This window comes from Mobula birostris, chromosome 9, assembly GCF_030028105.1.
Source record: "Mobula birostris isolate sMobBir1 chromosome 9, sMobBir1.hap1, whole genome shotgun sequence".
NCBI classification, from domain to species: domain Eukaryota; kingdom Metazoa; phylum Chordata; class Chondrichthyes; order Myliobatiformes; family Myliobatidae; genus Mobula; species Mobula birostris.
In genome coordinates, this window is record NC_092378.1 from 132041408 (window position 1) to 132064485 (window position 23078).

The 23078-nt window shown below is 43.0% G+C and overlaps 1 protein-coding gene and 1 long non-coding RNA gene across 6 annotated transcripts in view; one reads left to right on the top strand and one right to left on the bottom strand.

The window, feature by feature from the left end:
• The window catches only part of LOC140203081 (uncharacterized), a 73914-nt gene extending 52927 nt beyond the window's left edge, over positions 1–20987 (top strand). The window contains exon 2 of the long non-coding RNA XR_011887280.1: positions 20294–20987. This is a non-coding gene — a long non-coding RNA (uncharacterized lncRNA). The remainder of the gene's footprint in view (positions 1–20293) is intronic.
• Positions 1–23078, bottom strand: part of cpped1 (calcineurin-like phosphoesterase domain containing 1) — a 302901-nt gene that overhangs the window by 256240 nt on the left and 23583 nt on the right. The gene's annotated exons all lie outside the window — the stretch shown is intronic.

Below are 23078 nucleotides of genomic sequence, written 5' to 3' on the forward strand. Positions count from 1 at the left end.
AAACATCCACAAAAATAGAGGTGTGTCCCAAAGAATGACAGCTGAGACATTAGAACCCCAAAGCCCTTCCCCCAGCTGCCCCTCCCACACACAAACAGCAGCAAGGCAATGACCCCCCCCCCCATGAGCGAAAAAGCATCAGCACCCTCACCGAGCACTCAAGCATACAGCAAGCATCAACAAAGACACAGACTTGTAATACCCCAAAAACTACTGGTTCACCCAATGACATACCACAGGCTCGCCCTCTCTCTCTCTCTCTATCTCTCTCTCTCTTATGAGGGAAAAAGAGGTGTTCCTGCTTCACCTGCTTCTGAATCTAGTGGCATAAATGATCCTGAGAGATTAGCACGAGGGGTCTGAGAAAGATTGCGTTGGAGACAAGAGTTCCATAGAGAGCTGGTGCCACAGCCTATGGACTCACTTTCAAGGACTCTACGATTCATGTTCTCAGTATTGCTTCATTCATTCATAAATTTATTAATTTACTTTTTCATTTGTTTGTGTGTTTGTTTATTTAATTTGGCATTTGCACAGATCACCTTTTACACATTGGCTGCTTATCAGTGTTTAGTTGCGTTGTTTTTCATTGATTCTATTGTATTTCTCTGTTCTATTGTGAGTCCCTGCAAGACAATAGATCTCGGGATAGTATTTGGTGACATATGCATATAATAAATTCACGTTGGCTTTGATTAGGCTGGCAACAGAGCAAACAGTAAATGACCAGAAGAAATCACTGCATCATGCAGCCTCTGTGGAGGCAAAAGGAATGTCTTAATGTGTCTGGTTGAGACCTTGCACCAGGACTGCAGTGTGGGGAACAGAAAGGATGTTCAGTAAGTGTGGAGAGACGGATTGGAGCTGGTAGGTGTTAGCTGGAGATCACCCTCTTGACCGAGTTAAAATGACATTGATACACATGAATAATGGAATCCTGATTTGCAATTATTTATGAGGTTTCTGTGATGTGTAATAGGAGTCCTCTACCTTAAAAATCAATGGCACTGAAATTGAAGGAAGCAGAATACATGGTGGGGAACAGGTTGGAGGGCCATTGGCTGAAGGTGGAAACTGGGACTAGCAGGGAGAATGGTGTGACCAGCATGGTCTAGTTGGGCCGAAGGGTCTGTTTCCATACTGTAGTACACCATGACTATGACTACACAGGAGGGCAATGACAGTCTGGTGGAACCAGGTTGGGGATGGAGAAGAGAAGGTTGCTTCTCAGTACTTGTGTGTAGTTTTTCATTGATTATATTGTATTTCTTTGTTCTACTGTGAATGCCTGCAAGATAATGAACAATAACGTATTTGGTGTCATATACGTTCTTTGATAATAAATATACTTTGAAATTTGAAAAGGTGAACAGGGTGAGAAACACCCCAAGGTGGTCTGAAAGGAGTGCAAACAGAACACAAAGGGCAGGGGTTTGTAAGCTACCCAAAACAACTCCGAGAGAATTCACAACGAATGTCTGGACATTCAAATTACACTGATTGCATCAAAAGTTTCCCATTGACCTCAGCCTTCTATATACTTCGAGTGCTGAAACACAAGGCAATTCAAAAATCAAATAAAACCTCCTATGTGGTTAACACACAGAAATTTAGTTGGCACTGCACTGCTAGAAGATTTAACTGTTAGAACTCTAGGTTATAGTACAAATATAAAACACTTTCAAGGACTCTACAACTCATGTTCTCAGCATTATTTATTATTGTATTTGCACAGACCGTCTCTTTTTGCATATTGGTTGTTAGTCAGTCTTTGTGTGTAGTTTTTCATTGATTCTATTGTATTTTCATTGTTCAACAAGCAAATGAATCTCAGGGTTGCACGAGGGGTGATTGATAAGTTTGTGACCTAAGCTAGAAAGAGAAGGATGTGATTGGTAGGTGGGAAGCCTTCAAGGAAGAAATTTTGAGAGTGCAGAGTTTGTATGTTCCTGTCAGGATTAAAGGCAAAGTGAATAGGAATAAGGAACCTTGGTTCTCAAGGGATACTGCAACTCTGATAAAGAAGAAGAGGGAGTTGTATGACATGTATAGGAAGCAGGGAGTAAATAAGGTGCTTGAGGAGTATAAGAAGTGCAAGAAAATACTTAAGAAAGAAATCAGAAGGGCTAAAAGAAGACATGAGGTTGCCTTGGCAGTCAAAGTGAAGGATAATCCAAAGAGCTTTTACAGGTATATTAAGAGCAAAAGGATTGTAAGGGATAAAATTGGTCCTCTTGAAGATCAGAGTAGTCGGCTATGTGCAGAACCAAAGGAAATGGGGGAGATCTTAAATAGGTTTTTTGCATCTGTATTTACTAAGGAAACTGGCATGAAGTCTATGGAATTAAGGGAAACAAGTAGTGAGATCATGGAAACTGTACAGATCGAAAAGGAGGAGGTCCTTGCTGTCTTGAGGAAAATTAAAGTGGATAAATCCCCGGGACCTGACAGGGTGTTCCCTCAGACCTTGAAGGAGACTAGTGTTGAAATTGCAGGGGCCCTGGCAGAAATATTTAAAATGTCGCTGTCTACAGGTGAGGTGCCGGAGGATTGGAGAGTGGCTCATGTTGTTCCGTTGTTTAAAAAAGGATCGAAAAGTAATCCGGGAAATTATAGGCAAGTTTAACGTCGGTAGTAGGTAAGTTATTGGAGGGAGTACTAAGAGACAGAATCTACAAGCATTTGGATAGACAGGGACTTATTAGGGAGAGTCAACATGGCTTTGAGCGTGGTAGGTCATGTTTGACCAATCTATTGGAGTTTTTCGAGGAAGTTACCAGGAAAGTGGATGAAGGGAAGGCAGTGGATATTGTCTACATGGACTTCAGTAAGGCCTTTGACAAGGTCCCGCATGGGAGGTTAGTTAGGAAAATTCAGTCGCTAGGTATACATGGAGAGGTGGTAAATTGGATTAGACATTGGCTCAATGGAAGAAGCCAAAGAGTGGTAGTAGAGAATTGCTTCTCCGAGTGGAGGCCTGTGACTAGTGATGTGCCACAGGGATCAGTGCTGGGTCCATTGTTATTTGTCATCTATATCAATGATCTGGATGATAATGTGGTAAATTGGATCAGCAAATTTGCTGATGATACAAAGATTGGAGGTGTAGTAGACAGTGAGGAAGGTTTTCAGAGCCTGCACAGGGACTTGGACCAGCTGGAAAAATGGGCTGAAAAATGGCAGATGGAGTTTAATACAGACAAGTGTGAGGTATTGCACGTTGGAAGGACAAACCAACGTAGAACATACAGGGTTAATGGTAAGGCACTGAGGAGCGCAGTGGAACAGAGGGATCTGAGAATACAGATACAAAATTCCCTAAAAGTGGCATCACAGATAGATAGGGTCGTAAAGAGAGCTTTTGGTACATTGGCCTTTATTAATCAAAGTATTGAGTATAAGTGCTGGAATGTTATGATGAGATTGTATAAGGCATTGGTGAGGCTGAATCTGGAGTATTGTGTTCAGTTTTGGTCACCAAATTACAGGAAGGATATAAATAAGGTTGAAAGAGTGCAGAGAAGGTTTACAAGGATGTTGCCGGGACTTGAGAAACTCAGTTACAGAGAAAGGTTGAATAGGTTAGGACTTTATTCCCTGGAGCGTAGAAGAATGAGGGGAGATTTGATAGAGGTATATAGAATTATGATGGGTATAGATAGAGTGAATGCAAGCAGGCTTTTTCCACTGAGGCAAGGGGAGAAAAAAAACCAGAGGACATGGGTTAAGGGTGAGGGGGGAAAAGTTTAAAGGGAACATTGGGGGGGGGGCTTCTTCACACAGAGAGTGGTGGGAGTATGGAATGAGCTGCCAGACGAGGTGGTAAATGCAGGTTCTTTTTTAACATTTAAGAATAAATTGGACAGATACATGGATGGGAGGTGTATGGAGGGATATGGTCTGTGTGCAGGTCAGTGGGACTAGGCAGAAAATGGTTCGGCACAGCCAAGAAGGGCCAAAAGGCCTGTTTCTGTGCTGTAGTTTCTATGGTTTGATTTCTATGGAGTCAATTTTAGAAAACCTAGCACATTTATTTTTCAACATAGTCCCCTCCTACATTTCCACACTTAGTCCAGCGGTCGTGGAGCATATGGATCTTGGACCTCCAGAAAGTGTCCACAGCAGGGGTGATTAATAAGTTCATGGCCTAAGGTAGAAGGAGATGAGTTATACAGCTCTCGTTACATGCACATGTAGTTCAACTCTTTGAGTGATTATGCAGGAAGTTTGAAGTTAATAACTCATCAGGGGTGATTGATAAGTTCGTGGCCTAAGGAAGAAGGAGATGAGTTATTAACTTCAAACTTTCTGCATAATCACTCAAAGAGTTGAACTGCATGTGCATGAAACGAGAGCTGTATAACTCATCTCCTTCTACCTTAGACCATGAACTTATTAATCACCCTTGCTGTGGACACTTTCTGGAGGTCCAAGATCTGTATCCATGTACATACTTTGATAATAAATTTACTTTGAACTTTGCAAGTAGACAAATTGGTCACTTAAAATAACACTTGTATCAATAAAAGCAGCCTTGGTGGATGTGAACTATAATATCCCACGGTCTCTCCAACTCATATTTTCCTCTATTTGTAAATATTTATTTTAAACAAAAATATGAACATGAATGTACCTCAACAGTCAAATTATGGGCAAACTGTGCAGAGCACTTGCAACAACTAATTATGGAATTTAGTAATTTTAAATTAATTTTTACACCAGATCTATACAGTGAGATATCAGATGACCTTTTAAATCTCAATTGGGGCTATGATTAAATCCACCAAGCCTTTTTTTTCCAAAAAAAAAGCAAACCTTCCTCTTTACCTGCAGCACTGCTATGAATCTAAGTTCAGTGAAACTGACATAGTGCTTTACATCTGTCAGTTCAATCGCCCCTGTCACTGTGGCAATGCAAATCTGAAGATTAACATCCAGCAGTAGGAAACCAAGTTTTGATATATAAATGAGGTTCTCTGGAGTTTAGTGAAATTAAGAAGTCTGATCTAAAGTGGCAGCTTGAATCACTTAAGCCTTAAGTAAAACATTTTTACATTTGGCCACACATAATGATACGAGGTTAAAACAAAATCCCAAATCTTAAAATTATACTTTCATTTCAATAGTAATTACACTCAATGCCCAAAACATGAAAGTGCAAGGCTGCCCTTTACAGAGCCAGGAATTGCTTGGCAGGGCTTCCAAAAGTATCCACAATCCATGTGATTTGTGTTTTAGCTCAAATCATTCACCAGCCAAATGCCAGCTGTTCACAGCACGGCCAGGGAAACTAGGACACAAGTCAGGATATCTGTTTAGATGTACAAGGAGTAGGCAATCGGTGCAAGGTTCCCTGTGGCCATTCCCCTCAACAACTCCTCTGGATACCCGCTGGGGCAGGGAGAAGAAGGATGATATCAGGACGTAGCTGCAGCAGCCACTGTGGATTCTCTGAACCTTGGCAGGGAAGGGTAAAGTCAGGCAGAGCAATAGTGACAGGAGACTCACTAGGGGGACAAAAAGGATGGCAGCAAAGGAGACATCAGACATCAGAATGGTGTGTTGCCTCCCAGATACTAGGGTTGAGGATGTCTCAGTTTGGTTGCAGAACATTCTCAAAGGGTAGGACAAGCACATTAGTACCAATGACACAGGCAGAAAGGGGGAAGAGGCCCTGCACTGTGCATTTACCGAGTCACACAAGAGGCTAGAAAATGTAAGACCGTGAAGTTAGAAATCTCTGGTGCCATGCTCAAGTCAGGGCAGGAATAGAAAGACAGAACAGATGAATGAGTGGACGAGGAACTGGTGCAGGGGTGACCTGTACAAGAAGGATGGGTTGCGTCTTAGCTGGAGGGAAACCAATATCCTGGCACTGGGGATCACTCAGGCTACTCAGGAGAGTTCAAGCTATTTTGACTGAGATGTGGAACCAGAGCACCAGGTCAGAAAACAGAGGGACTGAGAGGAAGGTGGATGTATTGAACAGTAAGAACAGCCAGCAGCAAGGTAATATACACAATGGGACAGATGGGGTGACGTGCATGTGTTATAATGCTGGGAGTATCATGGGTAAGGGTGATGAACTTAGAGCATGGATCAGTACATGGAATTATGAAGCTGTGGCATAACAGAGTCTTCATTGAAAGAGGAACAGGAATGGATACTTAATGCTCTGGAGTTTTGATATTTTAGAAACAATACAGGAGGATGTAAGAGAGTAAGTGTGTGTTGGGGGAGGGGTGGTTGAGCTATTAATCAGGGATAATATCCCAACTGCACTCAGAGGGGGCAGAATGGAGGATTCATCCACTTAGTCTATATGGAGGAACTCAGAAATAAGAAAGGTGCAATCATTTTGATGGGATTGTACTACAGACCATGCAGCAGTCTTCGGTCCATTGAGAAACAGATATGCAGGCAGATTACGTAAAGGGGTAAAAAGAACAGGGGTTTTGTCGTGGGCAAATTCAACTTCCCTAATATAGATCATAACCTCCCTCATGCAATAAGTTTAGACAGGGAATTTGTTAAGTGCATCCAGAAGAATATCTATGTATTCTTAAATCAATACACAGATAGTCTAACAAGGGAAAGGGCAATACTGGATCTGGTGTTGGATAATGAGACTGACCTGAAAATGAGCATCACAGTAGTTCTTGGCAAACTAAAAGGTCAGCACAGCCAATCGCCTCTCCCTTAAATAAACAGGCACCAACTGAAGTCAACCGAATCTTTACTTGCATAGAGTGAACATCCCGATACAGCTTGTCCCAATGGATTCTAACCAAGCTGCAGCAAGGCAGAATAAAATGAAGCAGTGTGCACCACTGATCTTGGTATTGGATAATGAACTTCCTGATCTTGTTCAAATATCTGATTTCAGCACACCCATGAATCTCGTGTGAGATTGTCTACCTTGGAATATATTGTGCGGCAATTTTGTATTTGAGGTTTCTTGCAGAAAAGCAGCTACTTTCCTGGAGACAACACCCACAAAATGCTGGGGGAACAGTCTTCATGCCATCAGCAAATGTCAATTTCTCAAACTTCTGGTAATTCCCCCACCCCCCTTCAGCATTCCCCATTCCCATTTCCTCATCTCCTTACCTGCCCATCACCTCCCTCTGGGGCTCCTCTCCCTTCCTTTCTTCGATGGTCTTCTACCCCCTCCTATCAGATTCCCCTTTCTCCAGCCCTTTATCTCTTTCACCAATCAAGTTCCCAGTTCTTTACTTCTCCCCTCCCCCTCTCACAGTTTCACCTATCACCAGCCACTTTGTACTTCTTCTTCCCCACCCCCCACCTTCTTACTCTAACTTCTCATCTTTTGTTTTCATTCCTAATGAAGGGTCTCGCCCTGAAACGTCAACTGTCTACTCGTTTCCATTGATGTTGATCGGCCTGCTGAGTTCCTCCAGCATTTCTGTGTGTTGCTTGGATTTCCAGCATCTGCAGATTTTCTTTGTTTGTACTTTACTGGAGAGGTGGGAAACATATAATTTCACAAGTTTGAGCTTTACAGATTGCATCAGGAAGCGAATTTGAAATGGGAAGGGTGCACTTGGTGAAACAGAATTGATTGTAGACTGGATTGCATCAGAATAGGGTAGACCATAGGCAATAGAGTTCAAAATTCAAAGTAAATTTATTATCAAAAGACATATATGTCACCATATACTACCCTGAGATTCATTTTCTTGCAGTTGATCATAGTAGAACAAAAAAACTATACACAAAGACTGACAAGCAACCAATGTGCAAAAGACAAACTGTATGATAACATGAGAGGAATTGGCCAGATTATAGATCAGATGTGGTTAAGAAGAGTATTCAATCTGAACCGTCAACTTCATTTCTCTTTCAACACTAGCTGAATAATTCCAGCGTATTCTGTTTATATTTCAGATTTGGTAAATTGGGAAAAGATTAATTAGGAATTGGCTTATCCTTATTTATTGTCAAAGGCACAATAAAGCTAAGGCACTGCTCCTGTTAACAGTAACTAATACAGCCCCGGACAGGGAGCAGGTCTGAGGTTTTGTTTAAATGTCCACAATTTGCTGTGTGAATTAAGTCAAGCTGCTCTGCTGTAGCTATCCCCCATCTAGACCCCACTACCTATGAACTTAATATATTCACCCATTAACCTTGCTTCAGAACGTTGTCACGACAAGCTGCTGTGCCTTTTTAACAACACGATACTCAGTAATCATAATATCAAAGAAATTTAAGGCACAGAAGGAAGTCATTCTGGCTAAGCAGCTGGTCTAAAACTGAACGTTAACTGTTCCAGATGTGAAATTTCATCTTTTGTGTGTTTGATAAAGGTTTTTTTAAATGTCCAATTTCAAAACAAGTCTAAATTTAAAGAGTTTCTTGATTTTTTTTCCCTCTTCCTCTTATGATGCAAACGTTTCCCTCTTTTGTCTTTTTTTTCTGAACCCAATTTTGATGTTAAATTCACTGTCTTAACCTACGTCTCTTCTCACTCCTTCCTGGTTCCTGAATGTGAGTTAGAACACAGAACAGTACAGCACAAAAACAGGCCTTCTGGCCCACAATATTGTGCTGAACTAATCAGATCATTAATCACAATATTGTGCTGAATTAGTCAAATCATTAATCATAATATTATGCTGAGCTAATCAAATTATTAATCACAATATTTCTTGTTTTGCGGCAGTAGTACGGTGCATAAATAGCAAAGATATATATTATTTTCTTTATTTCAATAAGTAGTACAAAAAAGCGAGAAAAAAGTGAGATAGTGTTCATGGGCTGGTTCATTGTCTGATTAGAAATCTGATGGCAGAGGGGAAGAAGCTGTTCCTAAAACATTGAGTGTGTGTCTTCTGACTCCTGTACCTCCTTTCTGATGGTAGTAGTCAGAAGAGAACATGTCCTGGTGATGGGGATCCTTCATGATGGATGCCACCTTTTTGAGGAATCATCTTTTGAAGATGTCCTCAATGCTGGGAAGGCTAGTGTCCACGATGGAGCTGGGTGAGTTTACAACCCTCTACAGCTTTTTCCAATTCTGTGCCCTCCACATCAACTGGTGACGCAACTGAGTACTCTCCACAGTACGCCTGTATAAATACGTAGTCTTTAGTGACGTACAAAATCTCCTTAAAATCTGAATGAAATATAGATGGTGGTGTGCCTTCTTCCTAATTGTGTCAATATGTTGGATCCAGCATGGACCTTCAGAGATGTTGACACCCAGGAACTTGAAACTGCTCAGCCCTCCGCTGCTGCCCCCTCACTGAGCATCATGTGCACAAATGAAGAAATGACCCCTAAGCAGGAGTAAATCACAATAGGAAGTGTACGATATACATGACTAACAGGAAATGCTTGCAACATACTTTTCTCAGATGGTTTCTCGGCATATTAGTGCACAAAGACATTTCCACCACACTGTGAATGCAGTGGAAGAAGCTGGGTGAGCATCTGACCACATTTGCGTCTCTGTACTTCTGCACGCACCTGTGTGTTAATGTGCACGAAGGCCATAAAGGAAGAGGTGCAGTCGACGTTTCAGGCCGAGACCCTTCGTCAGGACTAACTGAAGGAAGAGTGAGTAAGGGATTTGAAAGTTGGAGGGGGAGGGGGAGATCCAAAATGATAGGAGAAGACAGGAGGGGGAGGGATGGAGCCAAGAGCTGGACAGGTGATAGGCAAAAGGGATACGAGAGGATCATGGGACAGGAGGTCCAGGAAGAAAGGGGGGGGGGGACCCAGAGGATGGGCAAGAGGTATATTCAGAGGGACAGAGGGAGAAAAAGGAGAGTGAGAGAAAGAATGTGTGCATAAAAATAAGTAACAGATGGGGTAGGAGGGGGAGGTGGGGCCTAGCGGAAGTCAGAGAAGTCGATGTTCATGCCATCAGGTTGGAGGCTACCCAGACGGAATATAAGGTGTTGTTCCTCCAACCTGAGTGTGGCTTCATCTTTGCAGTAGAGGAGGCCGTGGATAGACATGTCAGAATGGGAATGGGATGTGGAATTAAAATGTGTGGCCACTGGGAGATCCTGCTTTCTCTGACGGACAGAGTGTAGATGTTCAGCAAAGCGGTCTCCCAGTCTGCGTCTGGTCTCGCCAATATATAAAAGGCCACATCGGGAGCACCGGACGCAGTATATCACCCCAGTCGACTCACAGGTGAAGTGTTGCCTCACCTGGAAGAACTGTTTGGGGCCCTGAATGGTGGTAAGGGAGGAAGTGTAAGGGCATGTGTAGCACTTGTTCCGCTTACACGGATAAGTGCCAGGAGGGAGATCAGTGGGGAGGGATGGGGGGGACGAATGGACAAGGGAGTTGTGTAGGGAGCGATCCCTGCGGAATGCGGGGGGGGGGGGGAGGGAAAGATGTGCTTAGTGGTGGGATCCCACTAGGAATAGGGCTCCCCTGGTCCTCACCTACCACCCCACCAGCCTCCGGGTCCAACATATTATTCTCCGTAACTTCCACCACCTCCAACGGGATCCCACCACTAAGCACATCTTTCCCTCCCCCCCCCCTCTGCATTCCGCAGGGATCGCTCCCTACACAACTCCCTTGTCCATTCCTCCCCACTGATCTCCCTCCTGGCACTTATCCATGTAAGCGGAACAAGTGCTACACATGCCCTTACACTCCCTCCCTTACCACCATTCAGGGCCCCCAAACAGTCCTTCCAGGTGAGGCAACACTTCACCTGTGAGTCGACTGGGGTGATATACTACGCCCGGTGCTCCCAATGTGGCCTTTTATATATTGGCGAGACCCGACGCAGACTGGGAGACCGCTTTGCTGAACATCTACGCTCTGTCCGCCAGAGAAAGCAGGATCTCCCAGTGGCCACACATTTTAATTCCACATCTCATTCCCATTCTGACATGTCTATCCACGGCCTCCTCTACTGTAAAGATGAAGCCACACTCAGGTTGGAGGAACAACACCTTATATTCCGTCTGGGTAGCCTCCAACCTGATGGCATGAACATCGACTTCTCTAACTTCCGCTAGGCCCCACCTCCCCCTCGTACCCCATCTGTTACTTATTTTTATGCACACATTCTTTCTCTCACTCTCCTTTTTCTCCCTCTGTCCCTCTGAATATACCTCTTGCCCATCCTCTGGGTCCCCCCCCCCCCGTCTTTCTTCCCGCACCTCCTGTCCCATGATCCTCTCGTATCCCCTTTTGTCAATCACCTGTCCAGCTCTTGGCTCCATCCCTCCCCCTCCTGTCTTCTCCTATCATTTTGGATCTCCCCCTCCCCCTCCATCTTTCAAATCCCTTACTCACTCTTCCTTCAGTTAGTCCTGACGAAGGGTCTCGGCCTGAAACGTCGACTGCACCTCTTCCTAGAGATGCTGCCTGGCCTGCTGCGTTCACCAGCAACTTTGATGTGTGTTGCTTGAAACTCCAGCATCTGCAGAATTCCTGTTGTTTGGCCATAAAGGAATTTGACTTTGTTCAGGAAGTGTGCAGCTTTCAATTTTCTGTTAAAATATGAATGCACTGCATAGGAACGATTTGTATTAGACAACAGAATTTCTGTGTCCATTTACCTTACTACTGCTGACTCACAGTTCCCTGACCCAGAGCCAACCTTGCTCTCTGGTGTACATTCTCCTTGCTACCGTTTAGGTTTCCATCAGGTGCTCAAATCCCAAAGATGCACTAATAAGGAATTAGCCACTTTAAATGGAGGTGAATGACAAAAATAAAACAAGGGAAGTTGGTAGTCAAGTGGGAGAAAATAAATTGTAGGGTTAGAGGGAAATGGGGGGGGGGATGGGATTACTCCGCAGGGAGCCAGCAAGTACTCAATGGGTTGAATATTAAAACAAGCTAGAAGCAGACATTCAGCCCAAAAGTCTAGGATAGTATTTATGTCAGCTTCATCTCAGTTGCAGAAGTATGTTCATTCTTGAGCCCCCTAGTTTGAGAAGGGCACAAGCACTCTGGATGGCATCAGTGATGAAAAACAAAGGAGACTGAAAGTTGAACCAGAGAGATACAGCAGGAAAAGATGGCTTTGCCTTGAGACCACACCTGCCAGCAGCCAAGTTAAGAAACCAGAGCACCAAGGGTAAACCCCTGCTGTCACAGGGTGAGCATACACACAAGATATCCTGCAGATGCTGAAATCCAGCAACACACACAAAATGCTGGAGGCACTCAGCAGGTCAGGCAGCATCTATGGAAATGAATAAATAGTCAACGCTTTGAGCCAAGAACATGCAAGCTCCGCAGAGGTAGAACCAGGGATCAGGATTGAACCCAGGCTGCTAAAGCTACAAGCCAGTACTTCTACCTGCTGTCCTAGACTGCTGAGAGGTTTTGAAAAGATACATTAGGAAAAAAGTATGTTCAAATGATTGAGTAACAAAAAGCCACCACTGCAAAAAAAATGTGCAAGATTAATGATAAACACAAGAGATTCTGCAGATGCTGGAAATATAGGATAACACAGACAAAATGGTGGAGGAACTCAGCAGGTCAGACAGCCATCTATGGAGAAGTAGGAAGTTTCAGTCCTGATGAAGGGACTTGGCCCAAACCAGCAACTGTTTATTCCTCTCCATGTTTCGTCTGACCTGCTGAATTCCTCTAGCAGTTTGTGTGTGAACTTGCAATGAAACAATACAAATCTATATTATGAGCTCAACTGTCCAGACAGTCTTTCAATGTCTGTGCCACAGGTGGTGCTGTTACTCTGAAAAGATGTAGCTCAAATTCATTCTATTGCTTAGTCAACAGAGTACCAAATAAATTATTTGCATGCTTTTGAGCAGCCAAAAGTCTTTTCCATTGAGTATGTAATTAAAATTAGGAAACTAGAACAAAAAGCAGTAAAATTAAAGAAAACAAAATACTATTTCATATAACACACATCAAAGTTGCTGGTGAGCACAGCAGGCCAGGCAGCATCTGTAGGAAGAGGTGCAGTCGACGTTTCAGGCCGAGACCCTTTGTCAGGACCTCTTCCTACAGATGCTGCCTGGCCTGCTGCGTTCACCAGCAACTTTGATGTGTGTTGCTTGAATTTCCAGCATCTGCAGAATTCCTGTTGTTTACTATTTCATATGTAGCTAATAGCAACTGGGTTAATGTGTATTGAAAATAACAGTTTATGAAAATATTACCAGTTTTTATGACAAATTTTTCTTTCTGTGTTAGAGATAAAATCCTCATCAAACAAAATAGTGGTAATTCATTTCAACTCCATAATCATCTCTTAGCAGAAAATTAACCTTCAAACTGGCACCTCTCAAGCATTATACTCCCACTTTCTCATGATTATTTCATTTTTATCCTTTTGTTTTGAAAGAGTTGGTTTTGATTACAAGCAGGAGATCCTTCCATCCTGTTGGCTAAATCTGCCATGTGTTTGCATTTAATTCTATGTGTGTGTGAGCAGCTGCCATCGCCAAATTACCGAAAACAATTCTCTCCATATGCAAATTCGCAATAAAGTGATACAAGACAAATTTTTTGCCATCAGTGTTACTATTTTGGTTACTTGAGGGATACCATCAAGATTAAAGATGAAGCTTGCACTGAATGGGGAGTTTTATGTATTCGGGATAAACTTTGCACCAATACAGGCCCCGATCTTGCCCTCAAGGATAGTATTTGTATGCTTTACTGTTTACTTGTGCTGCATGCTACATGCACTTTGAATTATATTGTATTAAGCTATTTAGGGTAACATATTGTTTTACGTGTGGTGTGAAACACATTTTCTGTAGGTGCACCATGGTCCGGAAGAACGTTGTTTCATTTGGTTGATACATGTACAGTCAGATGACATTAAACTTTTGCCCACAATTGAAACTCTTGTACTCCCAATGCTGCGAAATGCTGCACTACGCTAATACACTCTGTAAGTGGGAAAGCTATCTCTAAACCTGCACCATTTTCACCAGAGAAAGTAAAGAGTGGTACTGATTTCAGTGGGTGGAAATAGATGAGGGGAGACAAGCATGAGTCAAGTTAAGTCAAGTTTATTGTTATTTAACTACATACATGTATACCATCAAACAGGACAACATTTCTCTGGACTAGGGTGGAAAGCACAGTAGTACACATAACAACATATAACAAACAATAACTTCAGAAAGTAAGGGTAAATTCTACAAACAAATTACACATAAATAAAGAAAAGTGCACAAATTAAATATGGTAGGGTACAGAACAAATTAACCAACGACACTTCGAATGCAATGCAGCATGAAGTTCAGAAGCCTAATTTTGTTATCTGATTTCATTCATTTAAATTGTAATTCATTTTATTAAATATTAAAAATGTTTTTAAACAGTGCTCAAGGGCTTTTTAATGTTTCTGAATACAAATAACATTCAGACACATACAGCACATTCGGCCCATCCTGCCTATGTCTGCCATCAAGCACCTACTGCACCTATAGTAATTCTATTTACCAGCGTGGTCCTTTGGCAATTGAAGTGCTCACTCAGATAACTGGTTCATGAAGGGGATGTAGGCGGGAGACAACAGAGATCTCTCTGCTGAGTACTGCTTGTTCAAAGTCAAAGAGCAGAAGAACAGAAACAACACTGAAAACTTAATCAGATATGAAAGTATGGGGAGAGAAAAGTAAAAAGTGAAAGATCCAGGAGCTCTGGAGCTCTAGCAGCTGCAGATTTTTTGTTATTCTTCCGCCCACTCAACGCAAAGACTGCTGGCAGGTTGGATGTCTGTACTAGAAGAAATAGTTGAAGCAAACAGCATGGCTTCATTTCAGGTAAGCTTGAACAGCTATGTGGAAAAGGAAGGAAAGAAAGGTGGGGGGGGAGAGAGGGGGGGAGGGGAGAAACCCTTGCCCAGTCACTTAACCTATCTATATCTCTCTGCATCTTCTGCACAATTTGCTCTTCCACTCAATTTAGTATCATCAGCAAACTTAGATACACAACACTCAGTCCCCTTTTCCAAATTGTTAATGTATATTGTGAACTTTTGCGGGCCCAGCACTGACCCCTGCGGCACATCGCTCACCACTGATTGCCAACCAGAGTAACATTCACGTATCCCAACTCTCTGCTTTCTCTTAGTTAACCAATCCTCTAGCCATGTTAATGCATTACCCCAAACTTTGTGCATCCTTATGGAGAAGTCTTTTTTGAGGCACCTTATCTAATGCCTTCTGGAAATCCAAATAAATAACATACAGCTGTTCTCCTCTATCCACTGCACTTGTTATATCCTCAAAGAACTCCAGTAAGTTTGTCAAACAGAACCCGCCTTTGCAGAATCCGTGCTGCGTCTGCCTGATGGATCCATTTCTTTCCAGATGCCCGCTATTTCTTCTTTAATGACAGCTTCAAGCATTTCCCCAACTATGGATATTAAACTAACTGCTCCATAGTTACCTGCCTTTTGCCTACATCCTTTTTTGAACAGCGGCGTGACATTCGCCATCTTCCAATCCACCGGGACCTGTCCAGAGTATGTTGGTAAATCATCACCAAACCCTCTACTGTAACTTCTACCATTTTTTTCAGTACCCTGGAAAGCACTCCATCAGGAACAAAGGATTAATCTATCTTCAGGCCCACAAGTTTGCTCAGCACCACCTCTTTAGTGACAGCTATTGCATCACGGTCCACATTTCCCAACGTATCCATTAACATCTCTCTTTGGCATGTTAGATGTGTCCTCCACCATGAAGACCAACACAAAATAGTCATTCAAAGCCTCGGCCATTTCCTCGTTACCTAATATCAATTCCCCTTTCTCGTCCTCCACTTATTCACTTTAGCCAACCTTTTCCACTTTATACAATTATAAAAACTTTTACTGTCCATTTTTTTATTTTGTGCTAGTTTATTTTCATAATCTAGCTTCCCTTTCTTTATTGCTCGCTTAGTAGTACTTTGTTGCTTTTTAAAGATTTCCCAATCTTCCAGTTTCTCACGACTCTTGACGACTTTGTATGAATGAGCTTTTAGTTTGAATACTTCTTTTATTTCCTTAGTTATCCAAGGCTGGATCTCCCCACCCTTACTGCCCTTGCTTTTAACTGGAATATGCTTTTGTTGAGCACCATGAAAAATCTTATTGGAAGTCTTCCACTGTTCCTCAACTGTCTCACTATATAGCCTGTGTTCCCAGTCTACACTAGCCAAACCCTCCCTCATCCCATTGTAGTCTCCATTGCTTAGGCACAATACACTGGTTCAAGATAGAACTACTGCACTCTCCATTTGCATGAGGAATTCAATCATATTGTCATTACTCTTTCCAAGAGGATCCCTAACTACAGTTTGTACAAGGTCACTAATTTTACCTGTCACTATTCCTAATCTCTACCCAGGTGGATTCAACATTCTGCTCCTTTGATCTTAGATCATCTCTCACTATCCCCCGATCTCATCCTTAATTAACAGCGCTACCCAACTTCCCTTACCTTCTCGCCTATCCTTCCATATTACCTGATATCCTTGGATATTTAGTTCCCAATCCTCTCCACCGTGCAACCACGTCTAAATCATAACTCTTTGTACTGATTTGTGCCACAAGTTCACTGATCTTGTTTTGAATACTACAGGCATGCAAATAAAGTGCCCTGACACTCAATGAGCTTTTAAAATCTTGTATCCTTTACTCTTTTGCACTTGACTTTTCTTCAGGGGGAAGGAGGGAGGGAGGGAGGGAACGTCGACTCAGACCATGAGAGGCCTGCATCGGGCATTGTCATGCCTTACAAGGCGCAGATTGGAAGTCTATGTGGGGCGCCACTCCTTGCACAGACTAGAGCAATGTGCCATGAAGTGCCTTGCTCAAGGGCACAAACACGCTGCTACAGCTGAGGCTTGAACTAGCGACCTTGAGATAACTAGACGAACGCCTTAACCACTTGGCCACATGCCCAACATTTTTCTTCACTCCACTTTTACTTCTCTCTTTTTTTATCTTATGCTTTTTCTTTATCTTCATTCAGACTTTTTTTCCCTACTTTATCCATACTTCTCCAATCTGTTGAACCCACCCCGCTACTATTTAGTTTAAAGCCCTATCCACAGCCCTAGTTATGTGATTCACTAAGATCCAGGTCCCATCACAGTTCAGGTGGAGCCCGTCCCATTGGTACAGCTCCCTCCTTCCCCAATACTGGTGCCAATTTCCCATGAAATTAAACCCACTTCTCGCACACCAATCCTTGAGCCACACATTTAACTCTCTAATCTTCTTGACCCTATGCCAATTTCCACATGGCTCAGGTAGTAATCCAGAGATTATCACCCTTTTGGTTCTGCTTTTTAATTTAGTCCCTAGCTGCTCAAATTCCCCCAGAACCTCTTTCCTTGTTCTATGTATGTCGTTGGTACCCACATGGACCACAAGAATTGGATCTTTCCCCTCCCACTGCAAATTCCTCCGCAGGTCAGATAAGATGTCCTGAACTTGGGCACCAGGTAGGAAACACAGCCTTTGGTACACTCTATCCCCGTAACAGAGAACCCTGTCTATTCCCCTCACTACACTATCCCCAATTACCACTACATTTCTCTTCATTCCGCCCTCTTGAATGGCTCCCTGAACTACAGTGCCAGTTAGGTTTCTCATCTTTCCTACAGCTCCCACTTTCATCCACACAGGGAACAAGAATCTCAGTCCTGCTGGACAAGCTCAAGGGCGGAGGCTCCTCCAGCACTGTCTCTTGGATCCCACTACCAGCCTCACTCGCAGTCACACCATCTTGTCCCTGACCACAGACCGAAATTGAGGCAGCTAATCTAATGGGTGTGACTACCTCCTGAAACAGAGAATCCAGGTAACTCTCCCCCTTCCTGATGTGCTGCAGTTTAAAGCTCAAATTCCAGTTCAATAACTTTGAACCAGTGTCGCTTAAGCAGCCAACAATTGCTGCAGATGTGGTCACCAGGAACCATAATGGGGTCCGCCAACTCCCACATCACGCAGCTGTAGCACATCACCTGATCCTGCATCATCCCTACTTTATTTAATCAGCTGTAATTTAGTGACTTTATTCAACCACTACAAAAGCCTTAACTGCTATTTACCTGTGCCTCCCCACCACAGCCTCAAGTTCCCACTCCTACACTGGTCCACTCACATGATGTCCGCTCTGTTTTGACCCTGCTAGTGAATCGTGAATCGAATCGTCCACCACTAATACATCAATCCCCGCAAAATGCTCCTTTTTTTAAACTTTTCTCCCCGACCTGTGTGAAACTCTCTCTTCGAATTGATTGGTCCACCACTAATGCACCGAACCCCTCCCTCATCAACCTCATCATCACTTTTTAATGTACTTACAGGATGTGGATATCACCAGCTAAGCCAGCATTCTATTGCCCATCCCTAGTTGTCCTTGAGAAGGTGGTGATGATCTGCCTTCTTGAACCGCTGCAGTCCCTGACGTGTAGGTACACCCACAGTGCTGATAGGGAGGGAACTCCATGATTTTGACCCAGCAACAATGAAGGACCAGTGATATGTTTCCAAATCAAAATGGCGAGTGACTTGGAGGTGGATTTCCTAGTGGTGGTGTTCCCATGTATCTGCTGTTCTCATCTTTCTAGATAGTAGTAGTCGTGGGTCTGGAAGGTGCCGCCTTAGGAACTTTAAGCTTGCGACAATATCTCCTTTTATTGAAGGCTCTCAAGACAAATGGTTGCCCCAACATTTTGTATTCCAACAAGAGCCAGTATAAGCAACTTTGGTTGTCAGGCAAACCCTGTGCACATCATACTGCTCCAATTAGTTGGCAGCTGGTGGAAAACAGACCCAAGAATCCACATCAAGAAAGACAGCCAAGACCCACCCAACAATTTTTGCAAGCTAGTTGAGCAACATCACTTACGCATATTCGGCACCAAATATTCACGTAGAAAGATCCCAAAAATGGCTGTTGAGAAAAGTGACTGGTTAATGGTGCACGATTTTCGCGGGGGAGGGAAATATTGATAACACCCACAGAAACCTCAGTGACAAGTGTTTGACAGGTGTGACTATGGAAAATGACAGCAAGTCAAGAGAAGCCTGGGGAAGTTGCATGTAAACTGCTTTCATGGTGATGCCTGCAAATGATTAGCTGGTGGGGAGACTGCCAAACTCCAAGGTTTACCGAGAACCATTCGAAAAGATGGACGAGATCTCATGGTAACGCATGGCCTGAAAACTGCTTCATCTAATAATGCAGAACTCACCACTACTGCAGAGGTGTCGGTTCAGTGCTATGTGTTGGAGAGTAGCTTGAGTAAACAGTACATAGAACACCATGATTCAGAGGGAAGAGTGTCAGCAGTCCACCAAGTGACACCATGTGTGTGTAATAGTGTACGAGTCCTGCTGGTGTACAGAGACCATTGCAGAGAAACAGTAAACATGCTTACTGAGGTACTCCTCTTCTGCTCCTTTTTTAAACACATTACGTTAGTAGCAGGTTCTTTTATTTGCAGCTTTACAGCAGCACCTGCCCAAGCTTATAAAATAATCGCTGAGATAATACCTTAAATTCTTCCTTTTGCAACCATGCAGATCAATTAATATACTATAAAATAACGTGCCCAAATGTGAGCTAATATGTAGAAAACCGTTAAATGAATTAGATGCCATTCAAGTGGAATTTGCATGTTCTTCTTACAGGGCAGCATTGTAGCATATTGGTTAGCACCATGCTTTACAGTACCAGTCACACAGGTTCAATTCCCACTGCTGCCTGTAAGGAGTTTGAATGTTCTCCCTGTGACCACGTGATTTTCTTCTGGGTGCTCTGGTTTCCTCCCACATTCCAAAGATGTACTGGTTGGTAGGTTAACCTGTCATTGCAAATTGTCCCATGAATAGGCTAGGGTTAAACTGGGAGCTGCCGGGAGGTATGGCTCAAAGGGCCAGAAGGGCCTATTCCACACTACATCCCAATAAATCAATAAATAACGTCACTTCCTGCCATCAACCACCCCTCCCAACATGGCTCCTGAAAAGGACAGGTTGAGCGAGCTAGCGCGTTCTAATCGGAGCGAAGAGGGATGAGACACAACCTGGTGGAGGTGTGTGCAAGATGGTAAGAGGTACAGATTGAGTGGATAGCCAGGGAACTTTTCCCAGGATGGAACCAAAGGGGATAACTTCATTTGCCCCATCACTGAACGGTTCCCACAACCAATGGACTCACTTTCAAGAACTCTTCACCTCATGTTCTTGAAGGGGTAGAGCTTAGGATGATAGAACTTAACCGCAACTTCTTTGTTTGCATCTTCGGAAACAGCTCTATTCCTAACTTTGATATCTCTTTTTATCCCTTTCAAGGTACTTTTGAAGACCCTGACCTGCAGTCACATGCTGACTTCAGTTCTTTGCAGAAATGGGAACCTGCCCTCAGGGCCTCACGACCGGCTGCTTTTCGATATGCCAAGGATGCGGCCTAGAAGACTAGCGCACCTTCAGAGTGCCGGATTTTCATGGCTTTGGAGGCGGATGGATTCAGGGCTGGTGCTGCCGCCTGATATATTGTGGGTGTACATGGAAGATCGGAAGCAGCACGCTGGCTGCCTGCCCAAAGACTCCAGTTCTTCGGGCACAGAGCTCAGAAAAAGCGGCACAACAGACTTTTAACATCAAGTCAGCAAGTTGTTTTGTTAGGTCTCCCCTCTCGCTGTGAAACGGGGACACCTCTTTTTCCCTTATTGGGGAGAGGGAGCCTGTGGTGCATGAATTATCTTTGGGGTACTGCAAGTCTGTGTCTTTACTGACACTGTGCTGCACACCTGAGTGCTCAGTAGCGGGGAGGTTGTTGCTTTGCTGCTGCTTTTGCGTGGGAGGGGAAGTTGGGGAGGGCTTTGGGGTTCTAACATTTAACTGTCATTCACTCTTTGGGGCATTTCTCTGTTTTTGTGGATGTTTGCAAAGAAAAAGAATATCAGGATGTATATTGGATACATTTCTCTGACACTAAATGTACCTATTGAAACCTATTAAAATAAATAACAGGCTGATAGCAGAATTGATGAAGATGTGGAAAATGCAGGTGAGAATTTGATGGGTGGGTAACATAATGAACTGAAGCACCTGTTTCTATGCTGAGTGATTTTAATACCAACACAGTACAAGAGATGCTGGTTTAAAGCTTCTAAATTGTGCTACACAAAATGAATTTAACCTAATATCCAACTCTTTTGTGTCCATTAATAAATTCCAACAGTTTATTCCAAGTCTGTCTGATTGAATTCCAGCAACCATGTACAGTGAGTTGGGCATCACATACCCGAAGTGCTAGAAAATCTCAGCAGTTCAGGCAGCATCTAAGGAGAGGAATAAATAACCGATGCTTTGGACCAATATTCAGATAATAGAAAAACTGCTGTATTAATACTTGATAATTAACTAAAATATCATTGGCTCTTGACCTAATATATTTTATACATTGTATTTCAAAAAATTACTCCAAATCAGCTGTTTTATTCTACGTAAATCAATTTATCAGCACATACTCAAGGTGCCTGAGTATGAGCAATTGTATTATATTGAAACGTACCACAGAAGCAATAGTTACATTTTCAGACAAGTAGCCTTTACTATGTGTTTGAATGACCAGCTACTAGTTCTTTTACATTTTTGAAAAAGAAAGCCGAGGGTAGATAGGACAGATGGGGATCATCAGCCGTGGTTGACAGCTCATCTAGGCGAAGGAAAACTCTGATCTCAAACCTCAGCTACCCTGCAGCCATACCCACTCATGGGGAAGGCTTCAGGAGTAAATCCCGAGGGAAAAATCCAGAGCTGGAGCCTCTAGGGCAGTCCTACATTGAGTTCAACGCTGACTGGCAACTCCTGTGATGCTGCTGGTCTATGCCGTTCCTTTGGGTTCATCAGATGTGTGGAGAAGAGGAACTTGTTACGTGGGCAGCAGCTTGCTCTCCATATTGTACTGCCCTGGATTATGTATCTGGACAGCTAGGATGCATCATCCATGGTCGACCCTGAACAATGGAGATAGAAAGGTGGCCAGAAAAACAACGAAGGTCACAGGTAACAATGAACTGGTAGCAGACTTGTTGCAAAAGCTAGTAAGTTGTCAGTGTATGAAACCAGTTAGTATCATACTCATCTGATCATTGAGATTATAGCGGGAAAGTAAGAAAGCAGGGAAATAGAGGTGGTACAGGAACATTAGGTTCAACACCACTACGTTCAGAAACAGTTATTACCCTAACCAGTGTAGATAACTTCACTCAGTTCAACGATGAATTGACTCCATGACCTATTAAATCACTTTCAAGCATTCGACATGTTCTCACTATTATATATTTTTTGTTTATGACAGGCACAATTTGTCCTTTTTTGCACATTGGATGTTTGTCAGTCTTTGTCATTCATAGTTTGTTTCATGTTTTTAAAATGCTTTGTCAGACTTGTATTCAATCCCAGTACTTTCTGAGTTATCGTGGTGGGTTTCTCGTAAAATGCTGTCATTGGTTTTTTTGTTTGGATTTTTATGGAGTTTGTTATGCGTTTAGCCCAATATAGAACAGACAAACTGGTGCATTCTCAAAAGACTGATATCATTACACAGGTCTAGAGGGAGGTTCTCAATAAAAACAAATTCACAAAGCTAAACACAAAAAACACCCAATTACACACAAAAGCAGAAATGGAGAGGAGGAACTCTTAACATTTCCGAATACATAAACCTTTTATGTTTTAAAATATAACAGTGAAAGAACAAGCAAATAAATTCTAGTTAAATGCTCATGTTTGTTTCTACCCCCCCATGACAAATATCAAACATTTCAGATCCCTGTGCTACTGTCACTTACACATCCCACCCTTCTTTGTGTATGCTATGAGGAAACAATCAAATAATCAGACTGACCACAACACAAAAGACCTTTAAAAAGAAGCACAAGAGGAAGGTGTTCAGTCTACTGTGCTCACTCATACCATAAAAACTCCTAGGACGCAGACTGGGAGATCGTTTCGCTGAACACCTACGCTCTGTCCGCCAGAGAAAGCAGGATCTCCCAATGGCTGCACATTTTAATTCCACGTCCCATTCCCATTCTGATACGTCTATCCACGGCCTCCTCTACTGTCA